This window comes from Anguilla rostrata, chromosome 4 (assembly GCF_018555375.3).
Source record: "Anguilla rostrata isolate EN2019 chromosome 4, ASM1855537v3, whole genome shotgun sequence".
Classification (NCBI taxonomy): Eukaryota; Metazoa; Chordata; class Actinopteri; order Anguilliformes; family Anguillidae; genus Anguilla; species Anguilla rostrata.
In genome coordinates, this window is record NC_057936.1 from 40,037,803 (window position 1) to 40,059,073 (window position 21,271).

Genomic DNA, 21,271 nt, shown 5'->3' on the forward strand with positions numbered 1-21,271 from the left:
TCATGAAATATCATTCCACCATTTATGTCTCCTTTTCACAGGCGTGTGTATCGAAAAAAATCAGCTGATTCAAGGTGAATGTAACTTCAGAGTAAAATAGGCTGATACAATAGCTGACAGTATGAAAAAAAAACATCAGGCACAGGGCCACATCACAGTGAGGGGGAAGGGCCTAACACCGAACTAGGCCGGAGGGACGGCATTTCTGAGCAGACTGACAGCATGTCAGAGCACCTCCCAGGCCAAGTTGACAGTGATAACTGTGGAGGCAGAAGAAACAGCACATTGTTCTGTGGAGTCGCCGGGCAGAATCAGATCGCGGCTGCCTTGCGCAATTGAATTCGGGGCAGGTAGGAGGGTAGAATTTCTCCTGGGCGAGTGGGAGAAGCTGGGAGAGAGACCAAAGCTCACCGGTCACATTAACCGTGAAAGAGGCGATTAAAGACATCTAAAGAGAAAGCACACCTTGTTCTATGCAGGGACGGGGGTTAACCGTAACTCCAAAGGAAGAGGAAACTATGTATTACAGAGGTGAGGGTGATAAAACAAAAGCAGGGGTGCCAAACGGACACTGGGAGGGGGCACTGTTACACCCTCCCAAGAGGGGCGAGCCTGCACCTGCCACAATGCATTCTTCAGGTCATACTTCTGCTCCCCCTTCCTTTCCCCCAGAAGGGATGGGCCAGAGATAAGATAAAGTGTGGGGGGTGTCACACTGGCAAACTGAACTGAAACTACAGCGGGAAGCATTTGAAGGGGGGGGGGGGGGAGTAATTAAATGTTAGGAGAGCTGGAGGCAATACGGAGACAGAAATTGAGGAAGGGTACAAAAAGATCTCTCAACACCCCTGCAAAAAAACATCCCAAACCTCCATCACTTTGTCACCTTGTGCTGGGGCTCAGACTGAAAATGCAATCACTCTACAGTAAAGAGCATCAAATCATTACAAATACTGCAGACAATTATTTGCATTCCCATTATAACTGCACCTGAAAGGACAACTCCCGTGCCTAAATTTTCTTTCTGAATTTTGGGGATTCAGCACACCGCCACCCCCCCCCCCCCAACACAGACACACACCCATCTCCCCCACTAGAGGGAAATTGATTTTTCTTCCTAGTAAAGAGTCACAGAGGTTGAACAAACAATTTTTCCCCAGCAGGCATTTGAGATGTTGTGGGCCAAACCAGGACACGCAAATAAAAAAACTGGACCTAGCTTAATCCTTTGGTAGCACCAGCTAAGACAGTAGATAGGTGGTTCACATCCACCATGCAGTGCCAGCACCCCTATTATTGTACAGAGAGACATGGCACAAGCTCATCAGGCATAATCAATCAAGTAATGAGCTGAAGGAGGAAGGGGAACTTCACGTGCAACAAGGAGGTTGCTCAATTCCAAGGTGGTACACTGCTGGTGGTACCAGACTGTATTAAGAGATAATGCAGATAAAGGTGTGATTGCTACCCTAGATTAGGGTGTCAGCTGAGCACATTTCATTTAAATGTCACAGCCTTAGGCTACATCTCATGGTACTACACAGGATGTATGACTCATTTGCATGCTTCCAAAACATTTTCAAAAAGTTCACCATAATCACACATTTTCTGTCACATTATTGCGACTGCAAGCTCTTGAGAGGTGTCCTTAACAGCTTCCTGTTGCTCCTGAAGTAAAACATTCACCATGGCAACCATTTGCTCATTACATTCCTCAGCCAATGGAAGGGGCTTTTGTCCCTGGTCTATCATAGGGTGGTGTATCATAAATTTACCTCTTGCTCTTGACAAACTGTTTGTCAAAGTTTCTACAGTGATTAGGCCCTCATTAGCGGAAACGCATATTGCTCTGTTAATTTTTTGTACACTTTATTCTCCTTGATTCCAATACAGATTAGGATTCCTTTCAGATCCAAAAAAGCCCTGCCGATTCATGCTCTACTGAATGTAGTCTAAATCATATGCACTATTTAACAGATCCTGTTTGTTTCCTTCCTTTGACTTTCATGATGTTTGTCTCAACAAGGATGACCGAGCTCTCTGGAGACTCCAGAAACAGACTGCAGGGATGAGCCATTAAGTTCTTATGCACAGGCAATTCCACATGAAATCAATTTCCAACTGAACTCATTTCAAATAAAGAAATGTTTGCAAAAACTGCCCAGTAGGAACATTGAGTTTGGAGCGTCTCAACCTGGATTCCTGAAAACGTCAGTCCAGGGAAACGCATTTGGGACCCCTCCCCTTTCCCACACTCATCCCTTTTTGAGCCTGACCCATCTCTGCCCCCAACTGAACTAAAAAAAATATAATCATGTTTCAGGAAGCAGAGGTTGTTTGAATTGTACCATTCAAAATTCAAGTTCACTGGTTTTATTCAGACATTTGTGGGCATTGCTAAGACTATGATGTTGAAAAAGTGTAACACGCATTTAATTTCAAGAATGATTGATTTCCACACACCCTTATCTCTTGGCTCACCAGAACCCAGAAACACAGCCGTCCAATCAAAGGGGCTGTCAGTATGCATCCTCCAATCAAACAGGATTGCCAGCCTGCCTCCAACGCAGAGTGAAGAAGAAAAGGGGGCTCACTCTTAAGATTCCAGTTGCTGCTGTTGCTATGACATTCTAACAATAGCTGCCAATCAAATCCTCAGTGAAGAGCAACGTTTTCATTTACAAATTGTGCCCCGTTCCTCAAGTTGGCCCCTCGTCATTACCATCAGCCGATCTTCTGCACCTCTAAAATTTGTCAGAAGGAAAAGGGGGAAGAGAGGGAAATGAGAATATGAGAAAAGGAGGAGCAGGGGGAGGGCATTGAGCACGGAAGTGGAGCATGCCAAAAACATAAAGTCCAAAAACAATAAGGCTAAAACCACCCACAGTCTACTGTAACCACACGATGGCCAACTGAAGGCAAGTCAAGTGTCAACAGACAGACACGTGGTATGGGGCTGTGGTGGGCTGGTGACTTTCCCAGCCTCATATGCAGTTAAGTCTCCACAGAACAGCTCTTTTAGAAAATGTGAGCATAGATTATACAAAAAAGATATCTTCTGACAAGCTCTACATGGGGGCAGATAGAGCGGTCTGTGCTGAAGAATTTTACTTTTTTCTTTTTTCTTTCCTTCGAAGCTGTGAAGCCATGACTGCTAACACCCTTTTGCTAAATATATGGAGAATCTGGGTCACGTTCACACTCCGCTGCTACGCCTCACTCTTTTCTGACTGAGCCCCAATCTGTCTGATGGGAGTTTGTTCCTCCCCAAATCCCAAACCCTGCATTTTACAGGCAATTGCAGCTGGAGTGAAATTGCCCCATTTTTTATCGCCTCTGTTCGCACTAAACTTGAGTTGCAAGTCGAACCTGTCATTGATTTTCATTTAAATTAAATAAAAGGCGCCGTTGAAGGAGGGCCTGAGGTGCTTCGGTGCATGTATGTAAATGGCCGCTGGGGGTGGAGGGTACCCGTTTTGGGTTTACGGCACATGTAGGAGGGCAGGGACATTCTTGATACTGTGGTTCACACTGGACAATGCTCACCTTCCTGACACTGATTTTCCCACATCAGCTTTCCCACCTTTCTCCTCTCTCTGAAAACAAGCCTCCCCCCCCTTCCCAATTCAAACTGGCATCACTTTACCAGTGGACACGCATTACCACATTTTAAGAAAGTATTATAAAGGTTTGTAAGCTCAAGAACTGTCTAAAGATCTATTTAAAAACAAGTATAATGGAAATATTTAATTATAAGTGTAAGCAATGGACATATACAATAGCCATTACCACTTTACCTGCTGGGGTAGTGTGGACAATATTAGTGACCACAGCCACAAAGAAAATAAATGATAAGAAACTTGATAGTCCCATTACTGAGCTCACTTACTGAAACACTCTGGCCGCTACTGCTAATATTGGGGCTAATATTGCCTTCTCCCTGGGAGACCTTTCAGTTTATCAGCTTCTTTACTTTTAGGAAAGTTGGGAAAGTTGGGAATACCCGGGATAAATTCTGGCATGTTTTTTTCTTCTGTTGAAAAACCTTTCCTAGTTTTCATTTCATATCCTTTTCCTTTAACAGGCAGACTGGGGCCAGGCCTCCTCGTGACCGCACTTGGTCAGGGTTTGTGTGTTCCGATTTCTGTGGGCCTTGTTTACCACGTTAAATGAACCCTTCGAAAGTTGTTTCGGCTGCCAAATTCCCAGGCAGATGCCTGCATTGTAAACTCTTCTTTTTATCTCTGGAAGTGTGCAGATGAACAGAGATACAGCAGGTTGTCCCTTTTTGGCACCTGACAGCAAGTTTGTTGCTGGCTTTCATCTTCATGCATGTTCTGGTATGAGTTGGTTTCATAATCCAGATCACTCATCCATTGGGGAATGTTGTAATCCAGGTCTGTCGCAATGGATCATATATGTAGCTCACACTCTTTACAGTCAGGGTTGAACAACAGCATTTTTGTTTCTCCCCCTTTTGAAAGAACCATCTTACCTTCTCATCCTGTTATCAGCAGGGGGGAGGGGTCGTTAGTTTTATTACCATTCTGGAATGCAATTCTAGAATGCATCATCAGAAAGAAGGGCAACCAGCCTCACCTCAAGAGATCCAGGCTGCCCTGAGTGTCAGCAGAGCTGACCAACTGCTATGGCTTTGGGATGGATTTCCCATTCACACTCAGCCAATTGCGCATTTGGATACAGGGACTCAACACAAAGAAACTTCAGCTGAGGTTTTCAGTCAGAGCTGGCTATTTTATTGTGTGAACTGTTCTGTTTCTGACAGTGTTATAACTGCAGTGAAGCCTTTGGCATACTTTTTCTTTTTGATCAAGCCAAACAATAAATAATTATTTTTGACCAACTTCAAATAATAAATTATTTTTGCGAGACCTCAGTGTGGACAGCATTTTTTTGCGGTGTGTGGACAGCATTTTTCTTCTTCTTGTGCAATTCTCTGGCTCTGCACACCTGCAGCAACAAATCATTACTTCATTTAGGACTTATGTCCTAATTCATTATGAATTGCAGATGTCACTTCACAAACTGGTACCACATTACTGGAGAAAACCACTGATGCATTTCTGACGTAGGTAACTCAGCAAATATAGCCAACACCGTTATACAAAGCATTGTCCCGTGTGACGCCTATTAAAACTGAAACGAATAAATCTCCACAAACTGGGTTTCGCAGACCGAAGGGCTTAAAATAATTCCACGTTAAATATATACATTACTTTATTCATCCCCCCCACATGCAGATCACATGCATGCGCTCTTACATTGTAAGTCTCTTTGAATAAAAGTGTTAACTGAATGAACAAAGTGTACTGTAATTCTGATCTCTGTCTGGTTATATGTGTGTGGGTTAGCTCTGGCATAAGCACTGCGGGAGTTCTTTTCAGGTTTATCTCATGGGCGTAATGTCTTAAATTAAAATCAGTCTCTGAGCAACATAGAAATTTGGTGCCCTCAATATAATTTTTATGAAACGATACCAGCTTGATTTATTTTTTGTTCTCTGTACACTTTGTGCATCGTTTTCTGTGCCACAAGGTTCCAGTAGGATACTGACTCTATTTGTACCATCCTAACTGAACTTGCTCTTCCATAACAAAACTAACCATACATTTTGTCAAAGTTATGACCAGAAAGTTTTTTCCATGGTGTTCTGGAAACTTCTTAAGCTTTCTTAGGTTCACAGGCAGAGCCCTGTATGCATGCTACAGCAGAGCCAGGTTATATTATATATTTTTTTGTGTTTCTCATGATGCTACTAAATATTTTCCCTTCTAGTACTTCCCAAAGCATATCTGGAAAATTATAGGGATGTAGCCTAATACGTTTAGAAATAGTTTAGAAATACAGATGACATTAATGAGTCCCTTAATGACCCAGAATATGGCACCAAGCTCCATGAATTTAGTATGTTTCTCTGTAGCTCTAGCATGGTGTTTGAGAGAGCATGTTTCTGATTCTGTCATTCCAGTAATCTCTTCTAGTTTTCAAAGACTGAATCTGTTTTACATGAATATTACTTCAAATTGATGATTCAAGTGTTTCTGCCTTTTCTTTTATCATACATAGATTAGAATTGAAATACCTAACTTAATTTATTTGTAGAGGTTTCAAAAAGTCTCCATACTGTATTGATTATCAATGCAATTTTCATGCACTCCACTTGTTCCATAATATTCGATACCATCTCAGAACTAATTTTATTGCATTTGCTCATTCCATGTTCTCTGTGAAAAATATATTCTTCTGTTGATAAATTTACACAATGTTGCTATTTTTAAATCTTCTGAGACACAATCTTCTGACAGTCTGTAGATTCGCCTTTCAAACATGTCTCATAAATCAAAAGGAAGGCAGCAAAACAGCATTTAACATTATAATTTCTATTTATGTTAACCTTTTGTCTTTTACTGATAATAGAAAATTCAGTACTTGTATGTTAATTTATTTAATTTGTTTGTAGTTTCTTCCAGATATACTGCGAGCTCAATGTTTGGGAAAAATAAATTTTTCCTTGATTTGGCCCTGTACTCCACAATTTTATATTTGTAATCAAACAATGCACAATGCTTTTATTTCAGGGTATTTTTTATACACCATGAAGAAATGATAGAACTTTTTATACAGCCCCATTTTACGGCACCATAATTTTTAGAACATATTAATGTTATGTAAATGAAAGTAATAGCGTTTAGTATTTTTTCACATATCCTTTGCATGCAATGACTGCTTGAAGTCTGTGACCCATATACATCGCCAGGTGCTGAGCATCTTCTCTGGTGATGCACTGTCAGGCCTGTATTTCAGCCATCTTTAGCTCCTGCGTGTTTCAGGAGCTTGTTGCCTTAAGTTTTCTCTTCTGCATATGAAACACATGTTCAATTGAATTCAGATCAGGTGAATGATTGACCAAACAAGACTATTCAATTTTTTGCCTTTGCAAAATTCCTTTGTTGCATTAGCAGTATGTTTATGATCATGTGTTTGATTCCCAGGTAGGACACTGCCATTGTACCCTTGAGCATTGCATTGCTTCAGTATATATCCAGCTGTATAAATAGATGCAATGTAAATGCTATGCAAAAAGTTGTGTAAGAGTGTCTGCTAAATGCCTGTAATGTAATGTAAAGTACCTATGGCAGCCATATTGGGCATACCCAAATCATAAAACCTCACCACCATAGTTCACAGATGAGAGTGAGTGCTTGGGAAGTTTCCTTTGGGCTCCAGACTTTGCTCTTTGTCCATCTGTCTTTGATCACTCTGGATAGCAAATCCCAGCCTGCCTCGTTTGTAAGACTCTGACTTTGCTGACATCCAGTGTCGTTTGTCACAGGTGTAGTCTTTCTCCATTCTTCACTCATCAACTGTAAAGGTTTTCCTTGGCTTACCAGACCCTTTGCAATTACTGTGCTCAACGCTGCTCTATTTCTTCTTAATGATCTTCCAAACAATTGATTTTGGTAAGCCTAAGTTTGGCCTATGTCTCTGGTTGTTTTGTCCTTATTTCTCTGCCTCATAATGGCTGACTTTCATTGGCTCAATGCTGGTCCTGATGTTGACAAATGCCAATAACAGACAGTCTAGAATCAAGACTTGATACAGAAAGCTGGTGCACCTGCACTAAGGAAGTAATTGAACACACTGGACATATCAGAAACACCTGTGAAGCCATTTGTCCCAAACATTATGTTGCCCTGAAATGGGGGGGACTATATATAAAAGGGGAACTCCTGGTCATGGAGAGCTGCAGGGTCAGCTGGCTTTTGTTGTTACTCAGAACTTGAGTAGCACAGCAATTGATCAATTAAAGCAGTTGATCACACAGGTTATCCAGGTCACCTGGTTTCTTGGGTCTGCATTGGTCACTGATCTTAAGAAAAAAACAAAAACCAGCGGACTCTCCAGGACCAGGATTGAGCATAACTGTAGTAAAAAGAAATATGCATTAATATAAAGCAGGACTGTCCAACCTTAACCAAAAAGGACCGGTGTGACTGCAGGTTTTTATTTTAGTCCAGCACTAAGACACGTGATCCTACTTTAAATCTTTATTGAAGATAATGGTATTTAACTTTTTTAGTTCAAGTTAAATGTTATGTTAACTGCTCTGATTTTTTATGAGGGCATTTCCCTGCCTCTAACAAAACCATGTAACAAAATCATACCCCTGTCCCTGTTTTAAAATACTGCAACCTGTCTAGGGTTTTCCTAGCATTGAACAGGCAGCCTAAGCCTTTTTTCATCACATGAAAAAAAAACCTTTAAAATGATTAAGAATGGTCAGTGAATTTATTGGTATAATTTTGTTATGATACTGCATTTCAAGTTGTTAAAGTTTTGACTGATTTCAAGTTTACATGCAACCTTAGACATGCTAAATTAACCGCTCATGTGGATTCTTTAAGTTAAAGGTAAATTAATATTTTATCCTAAGTTTTGAGTGACAAAAATTAAATGCATTACAAGGCAATTCAAAATACCACTGTTCCTACAGAATGACCCCCTTACAATGCGTAGATAAATGCTTCACTACAGGCTATATTTCCCCCCAATTCCACCACTTACAATATGTAACCCTTCAATAAATGTTTAAATTGTTCAGATTTGTTATTTCTGTCATTTTTAATAGTCTATGTCTCAATGCTCGGTGGTGATCTTTTAAAGACCAGAACTAAATATGAAATATAGAGAGACGACGAGACGAGAGACACTGGTACCAATGCCAGACCAACGCAGTCGCTGTCACACTAAGCCCTATTTTAAGCAGGAAAAACCCCAATGTCCAAGGTAGTAGCCTAAATAATCAACAGAATTTAACACACTTGTAAACATCATCTGTGCTTAATTAGTGGCAATTACTTTAGAAACGTATATTGCTGAAGTTGTACAGATCGGTTAATTGTTAGAGAAGGGGCTTGACAAAGAGGCTATCGTAACTTCTTGCTGGCGGAAGACTGAAGTACAATGCGAGAAAACAAAATGAGACAATCTGGTAGCCGTAATTATACATAAGGAACAGTCCAAAACAAAACTTCAAACGAGTTTCAAACATTTAATAAGAATGGAGTGGATTTAACTGCCAGCTCTAACACCACTCCGTGCTGAATAAAAAATGTTGCGGTCTATTTAAAACTGAAAGTGCACTTTTTCTATTTGAAAGTTCTCTTTCATGTTTAATGTCCTGTTTTGAAGTATTTAAGGATGAGCTACACACTTTCATATTAAGCACCTATTCTGGGATGGATGAGTGACAATATATTTGCCGTTGGTCATATGCAGATGCACAGCCCAGGGAACAGGCAATGTGAATTTTTCCCAGCCATTTTACATGTTAATATTCTGCCAAGATCAAAAATTCAAATAATAAAATCCCATTTTTCTCCAAGCGCTGTAGGAAAATCCGGTTCTTTCTGTTGAAACGAAAACATGGGGCAAAGAGAGCTGTGTTCACACACCAGAAATAGTTATAATAGCAGAGAACTAGCTGCTATTTCACACAGCCACCTCTCTAGTATCATGAATTCCAATGAGAAAGAAAAAAAGTAGAGTCATTTTTTCCTCTTGTTAAGTGACAAGCAATCAAATGCTGAGCAATGTCAATGATTAGCATCTCACTGCTAAATTTTCAAAAGTTTTGATTATATACATCTCCTTCCCTTACAGTTTCACATGGCACCAAAATATTGCATGTAAAATACTGGAATCTATCATTAAAGACAAGTTGGAAGTAGGCTATTTCTTGAAAATAGCAACATCCTAAGGGATAGCATGGTTTTCGTAATGGAAAGTCATGTCTGACAAACCTTTTGGTATTCTTTGAAGAAGCTACCAAGTGCTTTGATTATAACAATGAGTGTGATATTATCTACTTAGATTTACAAAAGGCATTTGATAAGGTACCACTTGAGACCTGTTCGTAAAATTAAGACAGTAGGAATTAGAGGACATATTTCAGAGTGGATTCGGAACTGGCTACAGGGTAGAACACAAAGATTAGTAGGAGGGGTATTATCTGAGCAGGGAGCTGTTAGAAGTGGAGTTCCACAAGGATCGGTGCTGGGACCACTGCTCTTCCTCATTTAGCCTATATCAATGGCCTTGACAGGGACATATAAAGTACATTAGTAAAATTTGCAGTTGATACAAAACTGGGAGGCCACACTAATAGTTTGGAAGCTACTGAAGTAATCCAAGAAGATTTAAATAAAATCCAGAAGTGGGCAGAAACCAGGCAAATGAAATTTAATAATAGCCAAATGTAAAGTTCTGCATGTGGGAAATTAGGCAGGATTACTTTATGAGAGGAACAAAATTGGAATGTGCTCAGTTTGAAAAAGACTTGGGAGTAATGGTAGATCAAAGCTTTTCTGGTTCTAGGCACTGTGCTGTAGCAGTAAAAAGGCCAACTGTGATATACACAATAGCCAAAAGTATTGAGTATAAATCCAAGGAAGCTATACTAATCTTACAATACAATACAATACATTTGTTAGACCACACTTAAGAGTATTGTGTGCAGTTCTGGGAACCGTATTACAAGAAAGATATAGAGGCTCTGGAAAAAGTTCAAAGAAGAGCAACAAAATTGATTCCTAGTATGAAAGATAAAAGCTATGAGGAACGACATAGGACACTTAACCTCGTCAACCTTAGTAAAAGGAGACTCAGGTGATTTGATTGAGGCTTTTAAATTCATAAAGGGGATCAACAAAGTGAACTACAAGAGATTCTTCAGGTTGAGTTCTGTTAGTAGAACGAGGGGACATAAAAGGAAATTAACAAAAGGTAGATTCCATACAGACATTAGGAAGAATTTTTTACACAGAGATTAGACAATGTGTGGAACAGCCTGCCAGGTCACATAGTAGAGGCAGAAACTCTGGGGATTTTCAAGACTAGGCTTGATACAGTGTTAGATACTATCTAGTCTGTAGATAATCAAAGCACTAATTTAGTTATGAAAATGGTGAGCAGAATGGCCTGTTCTCATCATTATGTTATGTTAAAATTAAATATTAACTTGAAAGTGCGCACCCATCCTGATGTTAATACCTGGCCTGGGCTGCTACCTACCCAAGGAAATAATTAACAGTACGGGCAGGTTAGAAACTTTAGAATGATGCATTGGCTCATTGTTTCCCCATTGCTATTTACCATGACTAGCATTTATCCGAATGACTTGAGAGTTCCGACATGTGACTCACAGACTGTGCACTCACACAGGTACACACCTGAGTGCACACTCACAGACGTGCACTTACACAGGCAGACACACCTGAGCACACACTCACAAACACACCTGAGTGCACACTCACAGATGTGCACTCACACAGGCAGACACACCTGAGCACACACTCACAGACACGCACTCACACAGGCAGACACACCTGAGCACACATTCACAGACACGCACTCACACAGGCAGACACACCTGAGCACACATTCACAGACACGCACTCACACAGGCAGACACACCTGAGCACACATTCACAGACACGCACTCACACAGGCAGACACACCTGAGCACACACTCACAGACACACCTGAGTGCACACTCACAGACGTGCACTCACACAGACACACCTGAGCACACACTCACAGACATGCACTCGCACCTGAGCACACACTCACAGATGTGCACTCACACAGGCAGACACACCTGAGCACACATTCACAGACACGCACTCACACAGGCAGACACACCTGAGCACACATTCACAGACATGCACTCACACAGGCAGAACACCTGAGCACACATCACAGACACACCGAGTGCACCTCACAAGTGCACTACACTAGCACACATCACAGCACACACCACAGACATGCACTCGCACCTGAGCACACATTCAGACACGCACTCACACAGGCAGACACACCTGAGCACACATTTACAGAAGCACGCACACAGGCAGACACACCTGAGCACACATTCACAGAAGCACGCACACAGGCAGACACACCTGAGCACACATTCACAGACACGCACTCATACAGGCAGACACACCTGAGCACACATTAACAGACACGCACTCACACAGGCAGACACACCTGAGCACACACTCACAGACGTGGCACATCCCCACAGGCCAGACAACCTGAGCACCTCACAGACACGCACTCACACAGGCAGACACACCTGACCACACACTCACAGACACACCTGAGTGCACACTCACAGATGTGCACTCACACAGGCAGACACACCTGAGTGCACACTCACAGACATGCACTCACACAGGCAGACACACCTGAGCGCACACTCACAGACATGCACTCACACAGGCAGACACACCTGAGCACACACTCACAGACACGCACTCACACAGGCAGACACACCTGAGCACACACTCACAGACGTGCACTCACATAGGCATACACACCTGAGCACACACTCACAGACATGCACTTACACAGGCAGACACACCTGAGCACACACTCACAGATGTGCACTCACACAGGCACACACCTGAGCGCACACTCACAGACATGCACTCACACCTGAGCACACACTCACAGACGTGCACTCACACAGGCAGACACACCTGAGCACACACTCACAGACGTGCACTTACACAGGCAGACACACCTGAGCACACACTCACAGACATGCACTCACACCTGAGCACACACTCACAGATGTGCACTCACACCTGAGCACACACTCACAGACACGCACTCACACAGGCAGACACTCCTGAGCGCACACTCACAGACGTGCACTCACACAGGCAGACACACCTGAGCACACACTCACAGACACGCACTCACACAGGCAGACACCCTCGCACACTCAGGTGCATCACACAGCAACACACTGAGCACACACTCACAGACATGCACTCACACCTGAGCACCACTCACAGACTGCACTCACACAGGCACACCCACAGATCCTACAAGGCACTCAAGCACACTCACAGACATGCACTCACACCTGAGCACACACTCACAGACGTGCACTCACACAGGCAGACACACCTGAGCACACACTCACAGACATGCACTCACACCTGAGCACACACTCACAGACATGCACTCACACCTGAGCACACACTCACAGACACGCATTCACACAGGCAGACACTCCTGAGCGCACACTCACAGACGTGCACTCACACCTGAGCACACACTCACAGACGTGCACTCACACAGGCAGACACACCTGAGCACACACTCACAGACATGCACTCAGATATACCTGAAGACACACAAGCTGACACACGTGCACAGAGACGTTCCCACCGCACACGGCCAAGGCGACTGCCTGCGCTCAGTCACCCTCAGATTCCCGTCAACCGACCACCCGTCCCACAGAAGCAAACGACAGAGACGCAGACAGCGCATGACATCACCTTTTCTCATATAATGTATTATTTTCCAGAGAAATTCGACCCTGTCATCTTCCCCTTTCACACAAACAGACAGGGGGGCTTGTTAGGGCATGCAAAGAGACGGCGCCTCTGCACAGTTCAGCAAATTCTAACGTGCTGAACTGCTTTTTGAAAGAAAGAATAATCTACAGGCTACTGCACGCCCCTTCCTAAACCTGAGGGCCAACACGCCTTCAGATTCACATCAACAACATCGCCGTTATCTTGCAGGGGAGTCCGGCAACTGAGGCAGGTTGTGGTTTTCAATCCTAGCCTAGGGATAACTCAGCTTTACCATGAAGGGCAAACTAAAATGACCTTTTAATACACTATGTACATGATCAAAAGTATATTGACACCCCTTAATCTAGGGATGTTTTTCATAGTTTGGGCTAGGCCCCTTAGTTCCAGTGAAGGTAAATCTTAATGCTACAGACAGTACACAGTCACATTCTAGACGATTCTGTGCTTCCCAAACAGTTTGGGAAAGACCCTTTCCTGTTTCAGCATGACAATGCCCCCAGGCACACAGCAAGGTCCGTACATAAATGGTTTTGTCGAGAATGGTGTGGAAGAACTTGACTGGCCAGCACAGGGCCCTGACCTCAACCCAATCCAATACGTTTGGAATGAATTGGAAAGCCACCTGCAAGCCTGGCCTAATTGCCCAAGCACTGCCCGACCTCACAATGCTCTTCTAGCGGAATGGAAACAAATCCCAGCAGCAATGCTCCAACATCTAGTATAAAGCCTGAAGGTTGTTATAGTAGCAAGGATGAAATGTTAGATGTCAGGTGCCCACATACTTTTGGCCATGTAGTGTACTTCAGTGTTCTTCGGAATGAAAATTAAGAACATCAGGGGCAGATTCCGTAACAGCCCTTAATTAATAGTCAGCCATTTAAATGAAAGAAACATGCTTTATATGCACTGATTCTACACTGATGATGCACTCCCGACACCAGTGACCAACTCTTACAAAATATGTTTACTTCTGGGCTCCAAAAAACCAGGACTCTTCAGTCCCTCAGAGGCTTCCAGATCCATCTTCAATCAAGTGAAATATGATTTCTGAAATAAATCCCTTGACAAAACACTAACTGAAAAAACTAAAATTACATTGATGATAACCTAAGATGTACCTTGACCACACTTAGTTTTGAAAAAAAATGTCACCCTTAAGCCCCTTTCACACATGCATCTCAACTGTAAATGTTCAGGCATTTTCCTGTGGAAGGGTGATGCCACATCCTCCATCGCCTGGCATCGCTCTTGCCTCCCACAATAGGACGCTTGTGGGTATAATAACATTTCAAATGGGGGACAATTTATACATCACATCAGTCTGATTGATTATCAAGCCCTGTTCCCTGTCCTTCCAGTCGCTTCGCCGGCTTACTTGGCGTCACCAGCTATCCCAACATGCACTGCGGACAAGAATCGGCTCTCATTGAAAGTGAATGGATGTGATTACAAATTCGCTTCTCGTCGGAGGATGTGTGGCTTCGCTGTAACTAACATTCCATGACTCGTGCGCCACTTCCATCCAGTGGAATGTCTGGCCCGTTTAAAGATGGTCCTGCATTGCTTTGGAGGGTAGGCATCCTACCATGCGTAATTTATCCAGAATGGTCATGTTATGAGCAGACAGATGACATACTCGACACAGAATCTTTCTGTATTGTAGAGCAATGGTACAAATGGAGAAAGCCACTACCTAACCCCGATAATTGATGTTGCATTACATTTGTGAAAGGGGCTTTTCCTACACTCGATGGAAAAAAAGCAGAAGGCATAGGCCTGCTGTGTGGATATGTGCTGTGGTCTAGTATAAAATCCCCCTGCAGGGTTCAGAATTACAGAGATTCACTTTGAGCAATAGGGTTATGACATAGGCTACTTCTTTACATGTGCAGCAAATTAATGGCATTTCTGTTTATAACAGAAAGATGCAGCGTGCAATATAAAATCATGACCAAAAGCAGGGGATTTTGGAACGGTTCAGCATTGCCCAAAACTAAATAGCCTATAAGTATGGAAAATCAATGCTGACCTTCTGTGCCACTGACCTATATACCAGATCTAGACAAACTGCACAAAACCTAATTCTAAAAATACCATACCAACCAATATGAGGGCAATACCTCACTGTTGGCATGCTTGCACTCCTGTATTGCTTTCATACAAGCACACACACACACACACACACACACTCACACACACATAAGGCCTTAGGGACTTATCCAGTGTGACTCACACAGCTTATGTTCTACAATGTTGCTGTTAATCCTACTGGGTACTTACGGGAGCAATTCAGGTTAAATAACTCTTGCTAGGGTACAAGAGCAGAGTTCAATCCGGCAACATTGCAGAAACCGATTCCCTTCCTATTGTGCCACTCGGCAGCCAGTGAGAGACTCGTAGACAAACAGCAGAAGCCCACTGATTCGAGGAGCACATCACATGGTCAAGCAGTTGAACAACCTTCTTCACGCTCATACTCAACTTCCTGTCTCCAAATAAGTTAAATATTGATGGGATCCAAGCCACACACATGCTCTCACACACACACATGCATAATTATATAAGAATATACGTTCAAATGACAGATATGCATAATTATGTAGCTAAGTGCATGTGCATGAATGTCCATTACATTCAGTCCACTTTCGTCCTTTCTTAATGTTTTCTCAGTTAAATACAAGTCAATGTTTTTGAATTTGAGGAGTTCAGTGGTCAGATGGTCTGTGTTGAAGTCCATTGACTTTCAAGTGCGTCTCATCAAGCTTCAAGACTCCATCTCCTAAAAGACTAATTCTGCCAAACATTTTGTGGTTCTTTGTCAACTGAATGTGCAATTGCTTTTTTAAAATCAAAGAAGCCATCTAATTTCAGAGCTTTTCACGTGCATGCGTTTAGTTGTCAATTTAGTTGTCTGCGTGGCGGCTATCTTGGAGGCAAATGAAGCAAGGTAGGCTAACCGATGGACACAACGAATACACTGCTGAGCGCTTACTCATTTTTCATTCGAGTCAGACAGGTGTTTTGCCTTTATTGAATAATGTTGCCATAAACAAACACTGGCTCGTTCTAGTTAATCAAGCAGCAATGCGATCGCAGGTACCTCAATTAACAACCAGGCGTGCGTTGAAAATAACAAGTTCTTTCCAAACGTGCTTATATCCACTCTTTTGAGGAAACCAAGGGTCTAATGCTGCGTTATTCTCACACTACTGTGAGAGACCAGTATGAAAACTTTCTGCTTTAGAAAACTCTTACATTTACAATTAGGCACTTAGCAGGCATTTTCATCCAGGGGGATTTAAAAAGCTTGCCTTTCTTTTTTCCCCATTCGATTTATACAGCTTGATATTTCACTGAAGCAATTCAAGTTTAGTACCTTGCTCAAGGGTACAGTGGCAGTGCCGTACCTGGGAACCAAACTTGCAATGCACTTACAACAGATGAAATGAAAATACATGACAATATTTCCCACAAAAGTGTAACAAAACAACAGGCCTTAGTTTGCTGCAATGTCTTATTTAGGGCAATCAATACATGCTGTTTCCAGGTGGGGCTATTATTACTTAAAAAGCTGCACAGAGCATGCATTAGTGCGATACCATTTTTAAAACACAGTATGGCCTGTAGGCAAACTGTCTAATGTCTTGAACGTGATACATCACACAATGTCTGTTTTTAAATTAACATGAGCCTCTCAAAGGCAAAACATACTTCTGAAAAGGTAATAAATTCATTTCATTCAGTTTCACAACGTCCCAACTAGACGGACAAACTGCATGCCGCCGTCGGGTATCACCCCATCAATTGGTGCAATCGGTAAAAACTCAGCTGCTCTGAAGTGCTGCTGCCGCCAGGGCAGAGAAAACGGTCCGAGGCGCTGCGTGTGAACCCCGGCCGACGTAAACAGCGACCGGCCGAAAACTTGGAAAGGAGCGCTGGGGTGTTAGCACAGGCGTCTCCCGTGTGGTGGAATGACAGATGTTAGCACAGAAAGCAGATCCTCTGTGCCAAGTCTGCATGAGACACCCCCACCCCACATACGGCCTTCCCACACCTGCCTACAGAAGGTGAGACTTATAGAGCAAAAGCTTTAATGAATGAGAGACCTGCACTCACACCTCCCTGTCTGAGGCTCAGCAGAAGGAGGGAGGGAGGGAGAGGGAGGGAGGGAGGGAGGGAGAGAGAGCAAGAGCAAGGGCAGAATCACAGAAACACAAAAAGTCACAACAAAAAAACACAGACACAAACATACTGAAAAATATGAGGGCAATACCTCACTGTCGGCATGCTTGCACTCCAGCATCACTTTCTTACAAGCACACACACAAAAACACACACACAGAAACACAACGAAAAACAGACACAAACACACACACCAAAAAAAAACACAGAGATGAACACGCATATGGAAACAGACACATAAAATACACACATACTCAGAAAGAGAGCAAGAGAGAAGAAAGCACAAACAAAGTTGCACACCAATGAGACACACACAGACACGCAAATTCAAACAGTACGCAGGCAGGATGACAAATAATTCAGCCATGCTCTATAAAATACACACACAGAAGAACACAAGCATACAGCACATGCACAAACAAACAGCAAACCACAAAAACATAAACGCATACCTGAAGAAACACAGACATTAAAAACACAAAACAGAAAAACAGAATCACTGTACTGGTATTGACTTCCCATTGCATGTTCCTCCTCTCCCTCTCATTCTCCACCTCTCCCTCTTCCTTCAGCTGGTGCGCCATAATTGCTGTTATCTTAATGCCACAGCACTCGAGACGGCTTGTCGAGAGCGACGGTAATCGCGGCTGACCGCTGTGCGCCGAATGCCAATCAAATGGCGCGGTGCTCTGTGGCGCTTCAAGGAGCCTGGCGGCACCAAGAGAGCGTGCCAGACGAAAAGCGCTCGCTCGCAGGAATCCTCTAAAACCACAGCCCGATGCGCAGGCTAGGGAAGACCACGGTGAAGGTAACCCCTTAGCGCACACCTTGTGCCAGCCTGTGCCAGCCTGTGCTTTCTCCTCATCTTCCAGGAGCAGCTCCTCAACAACTCCCACTTCCAGCAACAGATCAATGTGCCACTCATTACTTCAACAACAGAGCTCGGGGCTCATTATCGCATCCAGCTTTTTTCATCCCCTCCTCCCCAAGTCACTCACTGAAAAAAAAAAAAAAAAAAAGTGCAACAGAAAACATGACAGATTCAGCCTCAAGGCCCATCAGCTCTGCCTTGATATTTATGACATATCCACACCTCTACATAGGCTATTCATATTCCCATCCCATAATTCAGTGCTAGCTTTGATGTCTCCCAGTCACACTCTGTTGTCTTTTTGTTTTTTTTTTAAATGGGGGGTGGGGGGTGAAAGGGGTTTGTTGCCGAATGTCCGCAGAATGCCACCTGTCTGCCTCAGACACATCTTAAGACGTAAAGGCATACGGAATAGAGAGAATGAGGGCAAATCCTGCGCGTAGCGTGGTTTCAAACCACAAGCATCACACACTTAATTTATCTGAATTTCCTTCGTGTCAACTATTTGTGTGTCCCTGCATTTTATAAAATACTTTTAATCTATTTATCTTTTTAAAATATGTCCTTTAAAATAGACAGAATATTTATGTCCATTAGCCATTTAATTTGAAAATTAGCCCACCCCATGTGTATGTTTAGAGGTCAGAGCTGCAGCACCGTAAAGCAGTTGCATTTATACCCAAAGTCAAATATGACAACCTGACTCCAGCTCCTTTGGGATTCACCCTAAAAGATGTGACATTTGCAGCATTCAGAACAGTGGCAGGTGTGCAAGATGACTGTCACAGTCTCTGAGCTGCTAGTGGGGAGGGAGTGTTCCCTTACCCCCTCTGACGCAATGCAGTCTCCCCCGGGACCCGAGGGAATGCGCCTAGCTATCCGCCTGTCCATCCGTCCGTCCCGCTCTCCATTGTCGCACCACCCAGCTCGACGAAAGGAAGTGTGTCATGCTGAAATACTGACCCACCTCCCAGCAGACCAGCAGAGACGCTTGCCAGCTTTGTGTAAGGGTGACTCGTTTTTCATGTGCACCAGGGAATCCTGGGACTGGATTTGGTCGGCCACGTACCACACGTGCACTTATGCAGGTGATAACAATGCTGTTTGCCCTCTAGTGGTAGAACCACACTACTGCAGGAGCCATGAACACAATCACCGAGTCAGTCGGTCAGTCAGTCATGGGGGATAGTCAGTCAGCTGGTTGTTCAGTGAGTCAGTCAGTCCCCAAATTGTTTGAAAGTGAGCCACTGGTCAGTCGGTAAAATCATTAACTGGAGAATAAAGTCACATGGCCACAGAGATTTCCATGAGGCATAAAAACAAGCAATTCTACAGGCAGCCATTTCTCTGCATCGAAGAGCTTGGTGAATATACAGTAGCAGGACTACAGCCGGTCTGACCAATTCATCCTCAGGGAAGCAGGGTCAAGCCTCATCGAGCCAGAAGGCACTCTAGCCCAGGGGGCAAAAAGGCCTGCCCCCTACTGGAGCACAGAGACATGAACAGGACAGGGAGTGAGGAAGCAAAGCAGACTTGGAAGAAAAAAAAAGCTCCGACACCAGGGTAACAGAGCACAGTGCAAATGGCACATTTCACATGAGGAAACCAATGCACCACTTACGCAACAGACACAATGGATTATAAAAGCACCCCCCCCCCCCTTCCCCCTCCCGCCTGATAATCTTCATATCCTCTATGCTGTCACTGGGGCTGGTGCTCCAACAGAGAGAGCGCAGAGCTTTACTTACGCGGTTATCCTATTGAGTCCTGTCGCACAGGCCAATTGGTTTAGAGTCGGAGCAAGCAGGCAGAGGTTAAGGCTGAGCATTCACTTCAAGGCGGGCACTGACAGGAAATAAAAAGTGTCGATGCCCACGCAGAGTCAGCGCCACCCTCCGCAGTACAGTCCTCTGAGACAAGCCAAGCATGCACCCGAGACAAAAGCACCTGCCTTACAACACTGCTGGAAAAATATAGCCATCAGTTCTATATCTCAAAGAAATAAAAATGGATTCCTCAAGCGTGAAACATGTAAACGCAATTACAAACAGGGGTAAGACAGCTGCAAAAAAGACAAAAGGCTGGCTCGTAAAACGCACGTGCTGCACACACATGCACACGGTTGAAATAAACGCTTGATGACATAATTTCTCGTGCACATTCTTTTAAGATAAGTACACTGAAAGCAAACAAAGGCGCAGATATACACCAAAATAGTTGGCCCATAAAACGGCAGTGTGGAAAAGCCAAAAAGGCTCCTGCCACACTAGAATAAAACCCATTGAGCATCTCGATCGATCGCAAAAACCGGAAATTTGTCATTGGGTCTGAAAAAAACATATTGGACGAATCAAAACATGTGGTGGTCATTATCTGCATTCACAAACGATATGCAGTGTTTAGGCTACTCTCTACATAAATTCCACATAGGCATCTCAACTTCCTTCGGCATTGTATTTTGTAGTGGTATCAACCAGAAATGTTACGATCGACAGATAGCATTCATGCTATGGAGTATGGACACTTTATAATACTCCGAGCACACACACGCTCACACGCTCATCATGTCAGAACAGGTTCTCAACACTGCAGGTAAGATCACGTTTCATGTCTAACGCCCGACAGTAAATGCCACCACAATTAGTGGATGGCATAACTTGTCATTGGGTAGGACCCCAAACCAAAGCCTATGAAAACGCTACGAAACCCTGTAAATTACACATGGGCATTTCCATAAGAAGCAGACAAAAGAATTTGCTATTGAGGCCACACATTCAACACGCCAATCAGGAAAAAAATG

General features: G+C 43.4%; 1 protein-coding gene across 12 annotated transcripts in view; it reads right to left on the reverse strand.

Annotated features, from left to right (window-relative positions):
* LOC135253392 (TRAF2 and NCK-interacting protein kinase-like) overlaps nt 1-21,271 on the reverse strand; it is a 135,949-nt gene that overhangs the window by 113,378 nt on the left and 1,300 nt on the right. The window lies entirely within an intron of this gene.